Consider the following 17446-nt stretch of genomic DNA (forward strand, 5'->3'; position numbering starts at 1 on the left):
GATTTTTTTAATTATAATATTTTTGAGAGTTTTACATATTTTTGAAATAATAGATGATACTGTGAAATAAAATTGACATTACATCAATAAAGGTATATATAAAGTTTCTTACTATATACATTGATTTTAGAGATTTTAAAATTATGAAAAATTATTTGATATATAGGATGGTAAAACTCCCTGAACAATATAGGTTGGTACATTTGAGGTTACACTACATTCATGTTTGATGTTATTCAACTTACCAGTCAAGTTAGAGATTTGGTTGTCTAAGTTAAAATTACTTCATAATTAGCATCTGAGTAGTCAATTACTTAAGTGTGACCTTGAATAGTATACAATAATTCTTTACTAGGAGACCCAATGGTGTACCTTAAATTTTGAAATGCAGCATTCTAATGAGCATCGCATGGAGTCTGAAGAAATTCACGCACAACACTCACAACAAAGAGGATATCGAACTGAGTAAGTGTGAGATAGTTAAGCTTACATACCATTTTGTGATATCTTCCAGCGTAAGCTAGTGGTTCTCCATGTCCTTAAAGAAGGTTCAAATTTAGCCCCGTACGAGAGTCAATTGGCGTCCAGTCAGAAAATTCATTTTTTCCAAGAATATCCAATGCATACTGCTCTTGTGAAAGAACAATACTATCACGTGATTGAGCAATTTCAATACCAAAAAAAACCTAGTGGTTCTCTTGTTAAATTGGGTAACCCCTTCTTGATCAGATCCGGTAACAATATCCAAGAATGTATAAACAGTTACCACTTCACGTGTGTTTATATATAAAAAAAAAAAAGAAAATGGTCTAATGCATTTCAAATCATGCCAAAGTCTTGTATAAAATTGTTGAATCGATCAAACCAAACACACTGAGATTGTTTTAATCTATATAGATAGCGACGTAGTTTGCAGATAAGACTAGACTTCCTCTAAGCAACAAATGTAGAAGACCGCTCAACATTAATTTTTTCTTGAAGTTCGCCATGAAGAGACATTTTTAATATTCAGTTAATGAAAAGGCCAAGAGGGCATAGCATCCAAAGCAAGAAAGAGACGAATCAAAGACACCTTAGCAGCAAGAGAGATTATTTTAGTGTAATTCTCACCAAAGACTTTCTTGAATCCTTTAACCGCTAAATAGTCTTTGCGACGAGCTACCTGACCATCCAGGCCTTGGGATTAGCATGTAAATCAGTCATTTCAGCCACTATGCTTTGTTGCTAGCTGTGATAGGGAAGTGCCTCACAAACAATGTTAAGAAGAAAGACAGAGGATAAGTATGACTCAAATATATAGTAAGTGGAAGAGACGATGAAAACTAAGAAAATTTTAATTTGGATGTGGATTGTGAGAAGAACAAGTACCATAGTGTAATGGCCCATGATCTGGTAGTGTTGGAATTGTAGGAAAAGAATATGATGGCAAGTCTTGAGAATCAAGAGATTCTTAAGGGGCTGTAGGAGCATGATCGGTAGGAGCATTGAAAGGAGAGAATGAGGCCGGTGACGATAAACATGAAGAGGTGGATCTGAAAGAAGAGGGGAAGAAAAAGGAATAGGTAACACATTGTTGACATATGATATTGTAGACGAAGAGAAGAAATAAGGGGTTGACTCGAAGAAGCTAACACCAGAATAAAAGTAATACCGACAAGTGTCAAGAGAAAAACATTATAACCCTTCTGAACCCTAAAATAACCAAGAAAAACACACTTTAATGCATAAGGAACTAACTTATCCCGACAAAAAAAGTAATCATAACAAAATACAATACACCCAAAGACACGGATGAGTAAATGATACAACGTATTTTGAGGAAACAATATTTGATGAGGAAGTTATTCTCTAGAACTGAAGATGGCATGCAGTAAGAATAGAATTAGCCAAAAACAAAAAAGAACACTATAATGCACAAACAGTGTACGAGTTGTTTCAATGCGAATACAATTTTTGTGTTCAACAAGCTCTTTTTGTTGAGGATTGTATGCACAAAAGGATTTGATGTAAAATACCTTGAGATGAAATAAACTTTAGTCATAGAATTAGAAAAATATTAAATGACGACATCATCTATTCGAAGTTTTTAATAGATACACCAAACTGATTTAGAATATTGGTAAAATAAACTAGGATAAGCTTTCATTAAATAAAATCAAGTATATTTGAAAATCATCAACAAAAGTAACAAACTACTGACATGCAAATACAAAAGAAGTTTGACACGGAAGTCATATCACAAAGTGGACTAAAGTAACAAACTACTGACATTCAAATAAAATTTTGAACTAGAATAATTATTTGATGTAATGTAAATAAATATTGATGAGATAGTTTTAAATATTAAATTAACTTTTTATATAATATAAAAAATAAAAGTGTGTTTGTTTGTATTTTTAAATTTGAGATGTTGTTTTTTTATATTGGTTATGACAAAAGGAAGAAGAATGAAGATTCCATGTAACTCAAGGCTGTTGAGGACACATTCCCGTGGACGGCTAAGATTACGATGGAAGCAAGTCGGGGTAAGCAGTAGATCCAATCCAGAGGCAATGGAAGAAGTTCAGAGCAAGTGGAAGTCGGTTCAGAGGCAACGGAAGCAGTTGGGAGCTGATGGAAAGGAACAAACACAGGACAAGAACACACATAGATATCATCTGCAAGTCTTTTATCATTTACTAGTTTATCCAGAAGTTTTAGAAGATTATCTTAATTTATTGCTAATTTATGTTTCCAACATATTTTTATCCGTTTTCTAGTAGATTTATCCAGTTTTAGTAGATGTTAGTTTAAATCCATCGAAATCGGTCGTTTAGGCTCGAAACCTCATATAGGCTCGAAACCATGCAGGCTCCACCGAAGAAGCCGCCCCCAATACGACGACAGAGAGACTCTTTGGAGTACTTCCGGAACCCAAACCGACGGAATTGACGAACGGTCTTCGAGCCTCTGAATTTTAGGTTCCACCAAAGATGTAAATCGACTTGATTAAATTTATAACATCTTACATGTACATATACTCAAAACCCCCTAAACTTTTATCTTTCTTCAATCTCACTCAAAACCGTCTTAATTTCTCTCTCTCTCCCATTCCACTCAAAACTTTTCTATTTATATATATAATCCCTCAATAAACAAATATATATTTTTTTTCTATATTTACAACCCTCTATTTATTTTTTTTTAAAAAAAAATTAGTTAATGTTAATCATAGATAAATAAAAATATTTTTTTATTTAATTATATTATATAAAGTATTATTCTCTACAAGATTGTGAGTATATTTTATTGAAATATAGTGTTTAACATATCTAAATATATATTTAAAAATTCTCTTAATCATATATTTAATTTTTATTTTAAAAATACAAAAATCACTATTCACATAAAAATACTACTTCGTTCACCTTTTATGTCTAGATATAATATAAATAATTTTAAATTAAGATTAAAATAACTGATTCGTTTAATTAACATTAAAACATTAATTTTAGGTGTGATAAAAGTGTATAGTTTTTTTATTTTTCTAAAAATAAAATGACAAATAATGTGAGACCACGTTAGAATTAGTGGACAAATAAGATGGAACGAGAGAGTAAATTAATATCATAAACTATTATATTGTTAACTTACTAAACTATATTTTTTCTTAAATACCACATACTATTAAACTATATTTTTCTTAAATACCATGTACTATCAAATTTATTACCATCAATAACTAAATTTAATTATATTTTTATTTTTTGTATTTACTTTTGGGAAAATTTTATTTAAAATATTGTTTAAATTAAAAACTTTATAGTCACGTTATATAATTATTGTTTAATTATGTTTAAATTATTAAGATTAGTTTAAAATATTTTGTTATGTAGCTACTGTTTTACAATTGATACAACAATTTTTTTTAAATTAATTTAAAAAATCAAATATTCAGCATAAAAAATTACTTCAATTGTTATTTTAATATTTCACTAAATAAAATATTATTAAAATAAAAATACATTAAAAATATTATATAAATTAATCAAACTAAATTAATTATCTAATCCAATATTCTTTAATTAAACTCCGTATCCAAAAGAAAGTAGACTAATTATACATGACCGAGGAATTTTTTTATAAAAGGGTAAACTGATTTTTAAGTTTATAACTAGATTTTTTTTTTTTTTTTTTTTTATCATTTTAGCCTTGTAATTGGAATCTGTGGTAAACTAGTCCGTAAGAAGAAAATATTTGCAATTTTAGTCCTTGAGAGCAAATGTCTACTTGGCACACATGTGGCTCGCCGGAAGACACGTGGATTTTTATTTTTTTTTAATTTTTTAAAAAATTAATTTTCAAATTTTTTCTTGAAAAGTTTTAATTTTTACAAAAAAAAAAAGAAAAAATAAATAAATTAAATTTTTTAATAATTTTTTTTTAAAATCTAGTTGTCTACCAGGTGTCGCTGATCTGGCGGACACGTGTCTTTTGGCAAGTCATATGGGTGCCACATAGGCATCTTCAGCGCTGGGGACTAAAAGTGCGAAAATTTTCACTTACGAGACTAGTTTGCGACAGGCTCAAGAACTAAAATGAATCTCTTAGACTTGCATTTGTCTAAACTAAATCTATATTATGAAAGATAATCAATCAGTACAAGATACATACTTCCATGTATTATCTTCCAATGCACACACATTTAGAAAGAAGAAATAACTGGATCATGGCTTTTATTATTGATTTCTATTGATCATTGTCCGTTACTACCTGAACTACGCATTTTTTTTCAATTTGTTCAATTTTCGCTTGAAGTAATCCGCCAATAGTGATGCAACTTGCGCTTGACTTGATGCATCAATCGACTAAAAAAATAAGTACCTTCTGGACTATTGACGAGGAAATTAATCAAATGCCGCCCTCTTTTATCCGTCCACCCGTCGCTCATAAGTGAACATCCGTATTGCTTCCAAGCAAGAACATGTTTTTCCTTCAATGTTTGCGTCTTTTTTACCGCCTTCTCCAAAAGAGGACCTCTTAATTCATGATAACTTGGACATTTTACACCCGGTCCCATCTGCCCCGTTGACTCAATCATTATCTCAAAACTTCGAGACTTTGCCACATTGAATGGTATGCCATTTTTGTAAAAAAAATCGGCAATATGTCCATGAAATCTTTCGATCTCCTCCTTGTTCCTTGTACACGCTTCCAATGTTCTTTGACTTCCACTACTCGTTTTGCTATGTCTTTCCTCAATGACTTCCTCCGGGGTTTTTCTAAGCATTGAAGCAACCAATTTGCTTTCTTTTCCACCTTGTGACGGCATCGATGGAAAATTTAGAACAGATTGCGAACGCTTCCTCTTGCTCAAAGTACCCAATCTAGGATTAGAAACTGAGTCGTGCGATATCCCTTGCCTTGCTCCTTGAACATTCACATCAACATCGTCGTCAATGTTGTCGTCGTCATCTAATTCAATACGACTACGCATGGGCTGCTTTCCTACTGTCTTTTTCTTTAGGAACTCCCGCATCTCATTCCGGATTTCTTCGGTAGTTTTTGAACACTTCTCTACATCTCTAAAATTTCCAAGCAAGTGTTGTTTCAATCGCTTTATTCTCAATCGTACTTGCTTATGGCAAAGGGAACATTCTACCAAATCTCTATTTCCCAAGTCCGGGCAAAAAGCATATTTCCAATCCGGATCATTTGACTTAGCTTTTCTTTTGGGATCTTTGGATGGATCTATCGTTGACGCTTCACTTTTGGCCATAGCAAATTTAATCTTATAAATATTTATATATCAATATGTCAAAATAATACGAAATAAATAAAAAATTTATTTTATAAAATGAAAAATTATAAAAAATATGTTGCAAAATAAAAATAAATAATATTATTATATTAACAAATAAAAAATATATAAATAATTAACTAAATGTTATTAAAACAATAGCTAATAATAGTAATATAATATATATTAAAAAATTAATAATAGAATAATAATATAAAAAAAAAAATAAAAAATGAGAGAAACTGAGATTAAGATTCCACTCACCCAGGAGCGTGGCTTCGGTTCGGCGACTGGTGCGACGTCGGTGGACTGGAGCGTCTTCGGTTCGGCGGACTGGAGCGGAGGGGAAGATTCCAGAAACGGCGTAACAAATTAGACAATTTTTGAGAAGATATTTATAGTCAGACCGTCCGGTTCAGGTAGGGCTTGATTTCGGGTAGAAACCGGTTAAGGGTAAGATCGAGTTAGGGCTTGATTCGGGTTTAGGACGTCGCGGCGTCGCCAGACCGCCTTACGTCACAAGGAGGGGCAGTGAAGCCTGACGCTCTCCGAAGAGCGCCAAAACAACAATTGACTTAACTAACTTCATTTGTTCAAAATTTATTGTAGGGAATACACAAGTTAAGGCTTGCGGGATCTGTGCAAGTTAAGAACGTCTGACTGATATTTGTCCTACCTTGACTCAAGAAGTAGATGTTAATGCTATGGGATTTATCCCAAGAGCATACAACCCCTACTCGAATATTTACAATCCAAGATAGAAAGATCACCTTAACTTAACGTATGAGAATCAACAAGCTAACTTTGGAGATCATTCGAGAGGATTCCCAGCACCTAACCACCCACCACAACCCTCTAAAATGGTTTCGACTAATTCCTTAAAGAATATGATGAAAACTATGGCGTTAACATGTTGCAATTTCAACAGGAAACTTGGAATAGCATAAAGAGCTTGGAAGAACAAGTAAGTTAAATAGAGAATGAGATGCACGAGATGGAGTCAAGAGAAAAAGTCATATTGCCCTTACAATCCGATGCCAATCCAAAGAATGTGAGCTCAATTGTTATACAGAGTGGTGAAGATTTAGAACTATCAAAAGTTGAAGTTTCTAAGGACAAGAATGAGGATGACATTGAGAAAGATATAGAAGAAGCAGTCAATGAAACATCGAACAAGGTAATTTTCGACACACCTACTCATTTCAAATTAATGTTGCAATGTTTCATTGTAGGTTGGCAAAACCAAAGAAAAACGACAAAAATAAGAAGATGATAGAAATGTTTCGAAATGTGGAATTGAAAATACCCCTGCTAGATGCGATCAAGCAAGTGCCGAAATACTCAAAATTTCTTAAGGATCTGTGCGCCAAAAAGAGGAGATTACGAGGAGACGAATGCATAATCGCTGGAGAGAGTGTATATGTTGTTTTACAACGTAAGGTTCCTCTTAAATGCGCTGAGCCAAGTATGTTTTCAATTACTTGTAAAATAGGTAAGTTGAAGATTAAACAAACAATGTTATATTTAGGAGCCGCAATTAATGTGATGCCTGAATCCATTTGTAAGTTTTTGAATATTAAGCCTTTAAAAGAAATTGGAATTATTATGCAATTAGCCGATAGGAAAAATTCTTACTCTGAAGGATTGATTGAAGATATTCTAGAGCAAGTTAACGAATTAATTTTTCCAATTGAGTTTTATGTACTTGATATGCATGATGATAAGTCTTCAAATCCTGCACCGATTTTACTTGGAATATCATTTATGTGCACTGTACAAACTAAAATTGATGCGAAACAATGTATACTTTCTATAGAATTTGATGGTGAAAAAGTGCAATTATTTTAGATTGTATAAAATATCTTGAAAAACCTAACACCTTGTGTAGTGTGAATATTATTGACAAAAGTATGTAGGAAGTCTTGGGATTGCACGGAAGATTTATATTGAATATAAAATCGAAGGCCCCTCTAAATCAATTGGAACTTGTTCACTAAAATAATGATATAAATCTGGTTTTTTTATGAGTAATCATTGTTTCAAACATTGAAGCAAAAGACGAGATTGAAGTCGGTAAAACGATCTGAAGTAGTGCCACCCAATGACTTGTATGGAAACTACGTCTAGCCAAAGATGTTAAAGAAATGTTCCTTTTGGGAGCCAACTCAAGTTTTTAGTTTTATCTCATTTATTTTCTTTAATTTTTGTTTAATTCTTTTTTTTTTAGGTAAACTTCTTGGAGAAATAAAAAAGTAAAAAAAGATGAGGATGGTAGTCTTAGGTCTGATCAAACCAGAGTACCTATTGCTCAGGTGTGGTCACATCGGATTGATGCCAAAAAACAGTAGAGCACATATGCAGAGTTGTCATTTTGTACAAATCCCAAATAAAAAAAAAAAAATAAAAAAAAAAAGTAAATCCAAATTCAATTTCCCCTCTTCTATCAATCTTCACCCGCCACCCAGACCCGCCTCCTACCGCAATTGACCACCCTTGCCCAGGACCGCGGACCACCGCCGCCGGCGACGCCGATTCCAGCGCCGGCGTTTTCCACCATCAGCATCTAGTCGTGACAACAGTCACCCCTGCGAACCGCCAGCGTCATCTTCCAATACCTTCACCGTCGACAGCGAGCGCCGCTCCGGTGTCGCCCAGCTTCTTCCTCCCAACGCCGCTGCCCAGCCCCTCTGTCCCAGACCGGCTTCGCCCGACCTCACTAGCCGTCAAGACCGAACCGACCGGCGCCGCCGTTAACCAGACCGGCGCCGCGTGCGCCCGCGCCAAGCCCAGCCCAGCCAACGACAGCCTCCAACCATGCTCTCCAGCCACCAGCAGCGGCGCCGCCAGCCGTCTGCCTTCAGCCGCACCGACTGTGTTCACTCTTCCTCTTCGTCAGCCACGCGACCAATGCTGACTGGCTGCCGCGTCGCTCCCACCATGTCCGACCTGCGCCCAGACCACAGCTGTCGATCCTAGTCTCTGCCACAGACTCGGTAATATCTCTCCATCCCTCTCGTACTTTCAATTTAAGGATATTCCGATGGTTAGTCGATTTGGTAGGCTGGAATAAAATTTGAAGTCGCTATGTTGAATTTGGGCATTACTAGTATGATTAGTTGTTTCCACTGTTGGGATAAATTTTCTGAACTTCAGTGCCTATGACAATTTTTTGTGCTTCTTATTTTGAGTTCAATGAGTAGCTGATTACTTGCAAATTGTGGTTAGTTATGCATTTGAATTTGTTGGTTATAATGAATTGCATCATTCATTGTATATCTTGTTTTGGTTCGGAACATTTGCCTTAGTTGGACTGAAAATTGAATTCTCATGCCGAATCTCGATGCTATATGTGTCCTCTTATTGACTTGTATTTATAATGTTTCTTTTGTGTCTAAATTGAGAAAGGCATTTGACTCCTTAGATCACATATCACTCCTTTTTGGGATACTTTGTTGTTCTTGGTGAGTTTGTTTCTTCAGATCTCATGAGAATTTTCAAGCCCCTAAAGGTGATTTATGCGTCACCGACTCACAAGGCCATTGGCAAGGAAACAAGAATACATTGCCGCACTCCTACGGGCTTCAGGGAAGTTTTTCTCTTCTTTTATTTATTTACATTGAGGACAATATATGTTTAAGGTGTGGGGAGAGCGATGCAAAACGTTTTGGCAAATTTTTTACTTTGTACTAATTTTTATGCTTGATTTGTTATCCTTTCGCAAGTTTTTTAGATTAGTTTGAGGTGTGACAAATGTGGTTTGTGTGATAAGTTAGTCTGGCATGATTAATGATATTGTGATAAGTTGACCCAGGTGACATTTGAACCCTGTGAGAATTCGAGCCTATATTCTAAAAAATTTACATTAACAAATAAACCACATAATATTCAAGCTTTTGGAATTTCATTCATGTGTCAATTGTAGTGCTCAATAAAATGACCTAGAACTTGAGTGATTATGCATATTGAACTTGCAATTACCGAGTCTTGCATTTTGAAAATGGTAAGGGCATTAGGTAACCCTATTGAGTTTTTTTTTATCACCTAGCACAATATATTCCCCTAATTAGCCCATTTGAGCCTTTTTAGCTTATTTCTTTGTATATTAAATTGTCTTTTTGCCCCGTACCTTTCTTTTGAATTAAGTCTTCTCCGATTTGAACCTTATGTTAGAGAGAATTACTTTAAGTTCATGTTGTGATGCACTTATTTGTTTAGCACCAGTTAGATATTAAATTCGATTATAAATAAATAATGTCTACAGGAGTGATTAGTGCAATGGGAATGGGTAGTGAAGGTGTGTGTATATATATATATATATATATAAAGGAAAACACCAAAATAAAAGTAAAAAAGAAAAGAAAATAGAAAAAATATCATCTCGATGAAGTATTATTGATATAATTATGTTATTGAAGTTTGGGTAGTAAATAAAGTAAGAGTTTCATTGTTTACGTTGAACTACTTTAATTTCTATGTGCTAGTATCATGTTCTTTTATGACATATTTTAGCCTTTGTATATCAGTTTTCCTACCCTTGACCATCAATCCCGTTACAACTCTTATAAAGAGTCCCTTTGATTCTTTATATTATATTCGAATATCTTAAGCGAAGGAGATTTGATTTTACTCAAGCTTATAGGTTAGTCTTTTGTAGTTGTACTTAAGCGTTAGCCACTTATACACAGTTATTTCTTTCAAAGAGTATGTGTGCATACACTTTATCCTATGAGGTGGACTCAGCTTGATGTGTTGAATTTCCGATTGATTTGGTTGTGTTAGATTTTCTTGTCATATTGAGTCATCTGCAATTTCTTTTGGCTTTTTTCGAATCTATGCTTGAAGACAATCATGATCTAGGTGTGGGGAGATTTGATATTCATAAATCGCATGCGTTAAAAATTTATATTATTTGCGAGATTTGGTTTGTTTTGATTGGATCCTACCTAATTTGTGTATATATTGTTTATGTATGATTCGCAGGAGAAAAATAATAAAATTGGTAGAATTGGAGGAAAAGAGAACAAAAAGACCCAATTACTAGAAGAATAAATTAAAAGACCCAAAAGCCCGATCGTTGCAAAATTAGGGCAAAAATAAAAGAAAAGAATGGGGGAGGTGCCGCTTTTCATATATGGAGGAGAACACAGTGTAGAACAACCCTATAGAGAAATCATGCAATGACAAAAAGAAGAAAGATTCATCCAAAAAAATTTCGAGTTCTTCCCCATCAATGCAATCAATTTCCGGCGATATTTATCTTTGTTATCTTTGATCTTCCTTCTATGATTAACGAGTAGTTACTTTTCTACTTTAGGGGTGAAAGAAACAACTTGGTATGAATTTGTGAGATTATATTTTGTTTTGATTTTATGATATTCTTGGTTCCTAAGTATTTATGTGATTTCAGATTTTAATGTTTAATAATCTTTGATTTAGTTGGGTATTGTGACCTAGTATTTAAGTTAGATTAAAGATTTATTGCTATACTAAATTAGGCGTCCGTAATTACGTTTTAGTTCAAGTAACAACTAGTGGCAGACACCATTAAGAAATCACGGAATCAATTATGAACAATTCTCACTGCAAAAAAAAATATACATTAGCTAAGGATTTTTGTAAGAAATTTCTTATCCCTCGCAAATACCGATGAATTTTATTTTTACGAAAAAATTTTGTAATGGAATTAATTAATTCGTAATCAACGAACATAATTTGCAAGGAATATAAAAATTTCTTGCTATTAGCGAAGAATTTTGCGAATTTATATTCCCTTACAAAATTACAGATTAGTATTTTTATTAATAAATAATATTTTTAAATTATTTTTAAAAAGGATCGAAAGTAAAAAAAAATTAATTTTCTTAATAAATTTTAGATTTTATTAAATTAATAAAAAAATAATTATTATGAAAATTTATAAAATATAATATAATTTTTTTATTAAAAATACAAATATTTTAAATAAAAAAATAAACATATTTTTATATAACAAATGAAATACTAGGGATAGATCCTTCAAGGATGGTTCCTTCCTAGTCCTGTGGATGCAGGCAGGCAGGCGCGCACTCACCCACTCCTAAAAGGAGATTCAGGTTGGAGAAATTATGTTCATCCATTCATCAGCTAGCATGTTGCTTCACAAAGTTTGCCCCCGCTTTTCCTTCCTTCATTCACACAAGCATCGTCTCCTTCTCTCATCTACACTGCGCTTTCTCTCTGTAAAACTAAAATCGACTCTCCCTCCATCCTCTCTATTCTTTAAGCCGAAGTCATCAGTTGCCGTTGGGGCACGGACGATGACGTTCCGCAGCGCTGCTGCCATGAACGCCGCCACCGAGAGCTTGGGTGGCGCCACCAATTCTTCTTCATCCACCGTTGACTCTGAAGGTAGCTATTGGATAAACTAGCTTCCTGACTTCGTGTGTGTATGAATTCATTTTTGGAATACTGACCACTGCTTGGGGTTTTCCGATATTGTTACTCTGCACTGTAATCTGGATTTTGTATGAATGTGATTGCGGTCGGGGAAGTTCGAGGGAGGCTTGTTTCTCTACTTCTCTTTCCTTTATCCTGTCGTGCCGAAGCGTTTGAGTGACTTTGTGCTTGGCTTTGATCGGAAGATATAAATCTTTTGTGTTGCTGTTGTTAAATGATCTTTAGCTAAACTCTCTTCTTCTGTTGTTGTTGTCTGTTTATTTTCTTAATGACGAGTAGCGGCTCTTTCTCATCTTTCTAGATCCTACATACATCCGTCAGCTATGGGGAACCTCTTTGATTAAGATTCAGACTTCGTATTGAAATTTGTGATCAATTTATATGACGTTATTATAATTCATGTGGCAGAGGTACTTTTATGACGTTCATCTGATGAAACTATCTTTGCGGCCTGTTGCACCCCTGGTTTTTCAACAAGCTGTATCGCCGAAACGGATTGGTTTTGGTGACTTTACGCTCACTCTTTGTTTCATCTAGTCGGGAGGAAGCTAGTTGGTGACTGTTGTCTCATAACTTTGCCGTTACTCAACAAATCACTAGGTCCTTTCATGTTTGTACTGCACAGTAATACTTAATAGGATTCTCATCTTTGTTTGTCTGATTCAAGAAGAAGAGGATCTGCATCTAGTGTTCAGTTTGAATCTTAACTTTTCACATCAATCTTAAAAGGTTAAATTTCTAATTCTCATCTGCTGTATCACACATCCTTGTAGAATTATCAGAGGGAAATGGACATAGACTTCCTCCACCAGAGATCAGAAATATTGTTGATGCTCCGCCCCTTCCAACACTATCATTTTCACCTGGTAGGGATAAAATACTCTTCCTCAAAAGGAGATGATTGCCTCCTCTAGAATAATTGGCAAGGTCTGAGGAGAAGCTTGCTGGAATTCGCGTTGATCCCAAATGTAATTCTTGGAGTCGAATGTGAGTAACAGAATAACTGTTGGACCTTTTCATGTTCCATGGACTTCTCTTTTCTGCAATAAAACTGTGATGGGCTTTAGGTATTTTTATCTATTTTTCCTACTATTCTTTAGATGGAAATAATTTGTAATATTTATTTGTCTTAATGTTGTTATAAACACAAACTATTTGTGCCAGGAATTCATGATTCTTCCTGTTAGAGCTTCTTCATTCAAAGAGGCCATGAAGATGGGTGTGGAAGTATATCATCATATGAAGGCAAGTCGTAGTCAAATATTTCCATCACTTTATGAGAAGGCTGATAGATTCTCGTCTTAGTGTAAAATCTAGTGCAAGACGACATCATGTTTGTAGTTCATTGGCTTTTATGAAAGTTATGAATGGTTATAGCTTAGGTTGCAACGTTTGTTCTGCTTGCATGATTGAAATGTGTGGATCATGTTGTTTTCAGTCTGTTATTAAGAAGAAATATGGGCAAGATGCTACAAATGTTGGTGATGAGGGTGGCTTTGCTACCAACATTCAGGTAATGCAGTATTCATAGCTTCGTATCTCTATTTTTTTCTCAATGTTATATGCTGACATTTCTAATTATTATTATTCCAGGAAAACAAGGAAGGTCTTGAGCTGCTTAAGACAGCCATTGTGAAAGCTGGTTATACAGGAAAAGTAAGGTTTTATAGTGTCTGTTGTATGTGTATTGAATCACATTTATTAGAATGGTGCTGATGAAAGGATTCGTTTAGGTTGTTATTGGAATGGATGTTGCTGCATCTGAATTTTATTCATCAGACAAGACTTATGATTTGAACTTCAAGGAAGAGGCAAGTTCCTATGCTGTCTTGAATATCCTTAAATATAAGAGGGTTCAGTAAATGCTACATTTGTTCTTGAGTTCTCACCCGTTGCTTTGTCAAGATCCATTTGACCAGGATGACTGGGAGGCCTATGCAAAACTCACCAAAGAAATTGGTGCTGAAGTACAGATAGTGGGAGATGATCTCCTCGTCACTAACCCCAAGGTGATTGATTCTGATGATTGAAAACCTTGCGATGCTTATTCATAGCCTTGTTTTGGAGTAAATGTTGGTTTTCTTGTTTCTCATTTTTTTTTTTTAATGTGGGCAGAGAGTTGACAAGGCAATTAAGGAGAAGACTTGCAATGCACTTCTTCTTAAGGTATACGTTGTTACCGTACATTACAATGCGCATATTCATTCAAGTTCAAATTTCTTTGGGGCCTCAATGAGACGATTCTTGCCCTTTTTGTTGGACTTTCAGGTTAACCAGATTGGTTCTGTGACTGGAAGTATTGAAGCTGTAAAAATGTCGATGCATGCTGGTTGGGGAGTGATGGCCAGCCACAGAAGGTATGAAATGTGGACTTAAACAGTAGTTTGGCAAATTTCGATAACTATTTATTCCATGTCTTGACAATCAATATAATATCTGGATACAGTGGAGAGACAGAGGACACCTTCATTGCGATCTCTCTGTTGGACTGGCCACAGTAACTGTTCATTAGCTTTTTATTGTATATATCGGTATCACACCTATAATTAACTATTACTATGTATAGCTGAAATCTAACAACATCGTTATTATCAGGGCCAAATCAAGATAGGGGCTCCTTGCAGATCAGAACATCTGGCAAAATACAACCAAGTAAGAGCATGTTCTGAATTTATTAGTGTCTGATATTGCACAACAGACGGGCGACAAGAACCTTATGAGTGAAACTTGAATTTTCTTTGGATGCAGCTGTTGAGGATTGAAGAGGAATTGGGTTCCGAGGCAGTATATGCAGGAGCAAGCTTCCGTGCACCTGTTGAGCCTTATTAAACTTGCACTTTGCATTGCTCCAAACGCAACTTGAGAATTTATATCCGATTATTAGAAGAATCATTTTTGTTTTGTGGATTCCGAGCCTTTATTTCTCTTTAATAAGCGAGAGTTATGTTTTGACCTTAAACCTTACCACTCTGGTCTTAACTGCACTTTGTATTTTGACATTCTTATCTTTGCCATATATTTTATACAGCCTCCGAACTTACTAGCCAGTGATGATTTTGATGCACTAGCTTTATTCTATGTTTCATTATATTTGTTAGTTTGTAATTATTTTCAAAGTATAGTAATTTTAAATGAACTAGTGATGATAATTTGTAAAATGATTTGCGATGGATATTTGGGAAGGAATGAATTCCCTTGCAAACTTCCTCACAAATCTTGAATCAATTTGCGATGGATATTTGCGAAGGAATGAACTCCATCGCAAATTTCGAATCAATTTGTGAAGGAAAACTATATCTTCGCAAAATTCCTTCCCAAACATTTGCGAAGGAATCGATGCTTCGCTAAACTTCCTCACAAATATTTGCGAGAGAATTTTTCCTCGGATCCAAATTAGCGAGCAGATGTATAGCGATGACATGTATTCCTTCGCAACTTCCCTCGCTAATATGTTTTGCGAAGGAAATAATTTGATTTGCAAGGGAATTTTTCCCTCGCAAATCAAGAGTTTTTTGTAGTGTCTGGATATGTGATTGTTAAATTGAATTAGACTCTTATAGTTTGCAAAGAGTTTAGGTTAGTAAAAAATTCTTTGTGGCGTTACTAGGATTTTAGTCTAATTAGGAAATAGTTAACGGTCGTACCTTGACTACCAAAAAAACTAAGGAAGAGTTGGTTATTAGGCGTGCGTAGGTAACTATAACTAATTTATTTAGAAGCAATGAAATTGAATATTTATCGATGATCAAATTCATTATCCAAGCTGTCAATTTCATTTCTGGATTGAAAGCTTATTGAATTTATCTTTTAGCCGTAGATTTTTCGTTTGAGGCTAAATATAATAAAAATAAATATATTTGCAATTTTAGGGGTTTAAAAATTGAGATTCTAAAATTTATTCGCAGTTTGGGCGCATTTAGGTCAAATACCGTTAAATAAGGACCGTCGAGGGGATTAGACGCAGAGTTTAAAACCAAATATAGTATTTGTTATAAATTTATTAGCAATATATAGTGCAATGCCAGCACAACGATATTAGAAATGAATTAAACATATTTTTCGTTATCTCAAAGGAACAATTGATCTTGGTTTATTATATTGAAATAATTCTCGACATGAACTGATTGGATATGCAGATGATGGATATATTTCTGGCTCGCATAAAGCCAAGTCTTATACTAACTATTTATTTGTTAGTGACGGTACAGTGGTATCTTGGAGATCTATTAAACAAACAAACATTAATCGCAAAATCTTCAAATCATGTCTTAATAATAACAATTTATAAGCCTAGTCGAGAATGTGTCTTGTTGAGATCAATGACTCACCACATTTTAAGTAATTGTGATTTGAAATCTGAAAATGATAATTCTCCTACTATTTTATACAAAAGTAATGCAAGAATGAAACATATTTCAATGAAATTTTTCTTTACTCGTGATATTCAAAACAAAAAAAATGGTGAAATAGATGTGAACTTATTGGATCAAATGATAATTTAGTCAATTTATTGACCAAGATTTTACTGACTACAACGTTCAAAAAATTAATAAAGAACATCGGGGTGCATCGGTCAATATTTCAAGTGATGACCACACCAAGAAGAATATTTTTAATGCATTATTACGTACGCTTTTTTCTGCACTAAAATTTTTGTCTTACTAGATTTTTTTTTAGTAAATTTTAATAAATTATATTCATTGCAATTAAATAACATGTAACGTAAAGGGAAATGCTACATTACATATAGTAATATATATGTCATTATATTTATATTCATGTAAATATGTATTGTATTTTAATGTTACCTAGTCATTTTGATTGATAACTAATGTTTAGTATTGCCGCCTATAACTAGGCTTATTTTAAATTCAATGAAAATATATACTCTTCCCCTCTCATTATTTTTTAATTCAATGAAAATATATAGATAACGTATTATCTCTTTCCCCTCTCATTTTCCTCTCTCTACATAATTCAATCATACAATTCTCTCTTCTTCTGCAAGGATTGTCTGGTGGTGTCTGGTGGTGTAGGAGTTGGATTTGTCACTGTGAGGTTATGGGTTCAAACGGAACTGTCCGGTGGTGTAGGGGTTGGACTTGTGACCGTGAGTTCATGGGTTCAAACCCCCGACGCACTAATATTTTTCCTTAATTTAATTCACTGGATGCAGTATATACTGTATATTGTTTGAAGTCACTCATTTTGTTTTTAGCTTGTTTTACATAA

At 34.2% G+C, this 17446-nt stretch overlaps 1 pseudogene; it reads left to right on the forward strand.

Annotated features, from left to right (window-relative positions):
• The first annotated feature begins 11781 nt into the window (after nt 1-11781).
• Nucleotides 11782-15261, forward strand: LOC127253095 (enolase 2-like; annotated as a pseudogene).
• The last annotated feature ends 2185 nt before the right edge of the window (nt 15262-17446 follow it).

The sequence above is a fragment of the Andrographis paniculata genome, unplaced genomic scaffold, assembly GCF_009805555.1.
Source record: "Andrographis paniculata isolate CXL003 unplaced genomic scaffold, ASM980555v1 Contig49END, whole genome shotgun sequence".
NCBI lineage: Eukaryota > Viridiplantae > Streptophyta > Magnoliopsida > Lamiales > Acanthaceae > Andrographis > Andrographis paniculata.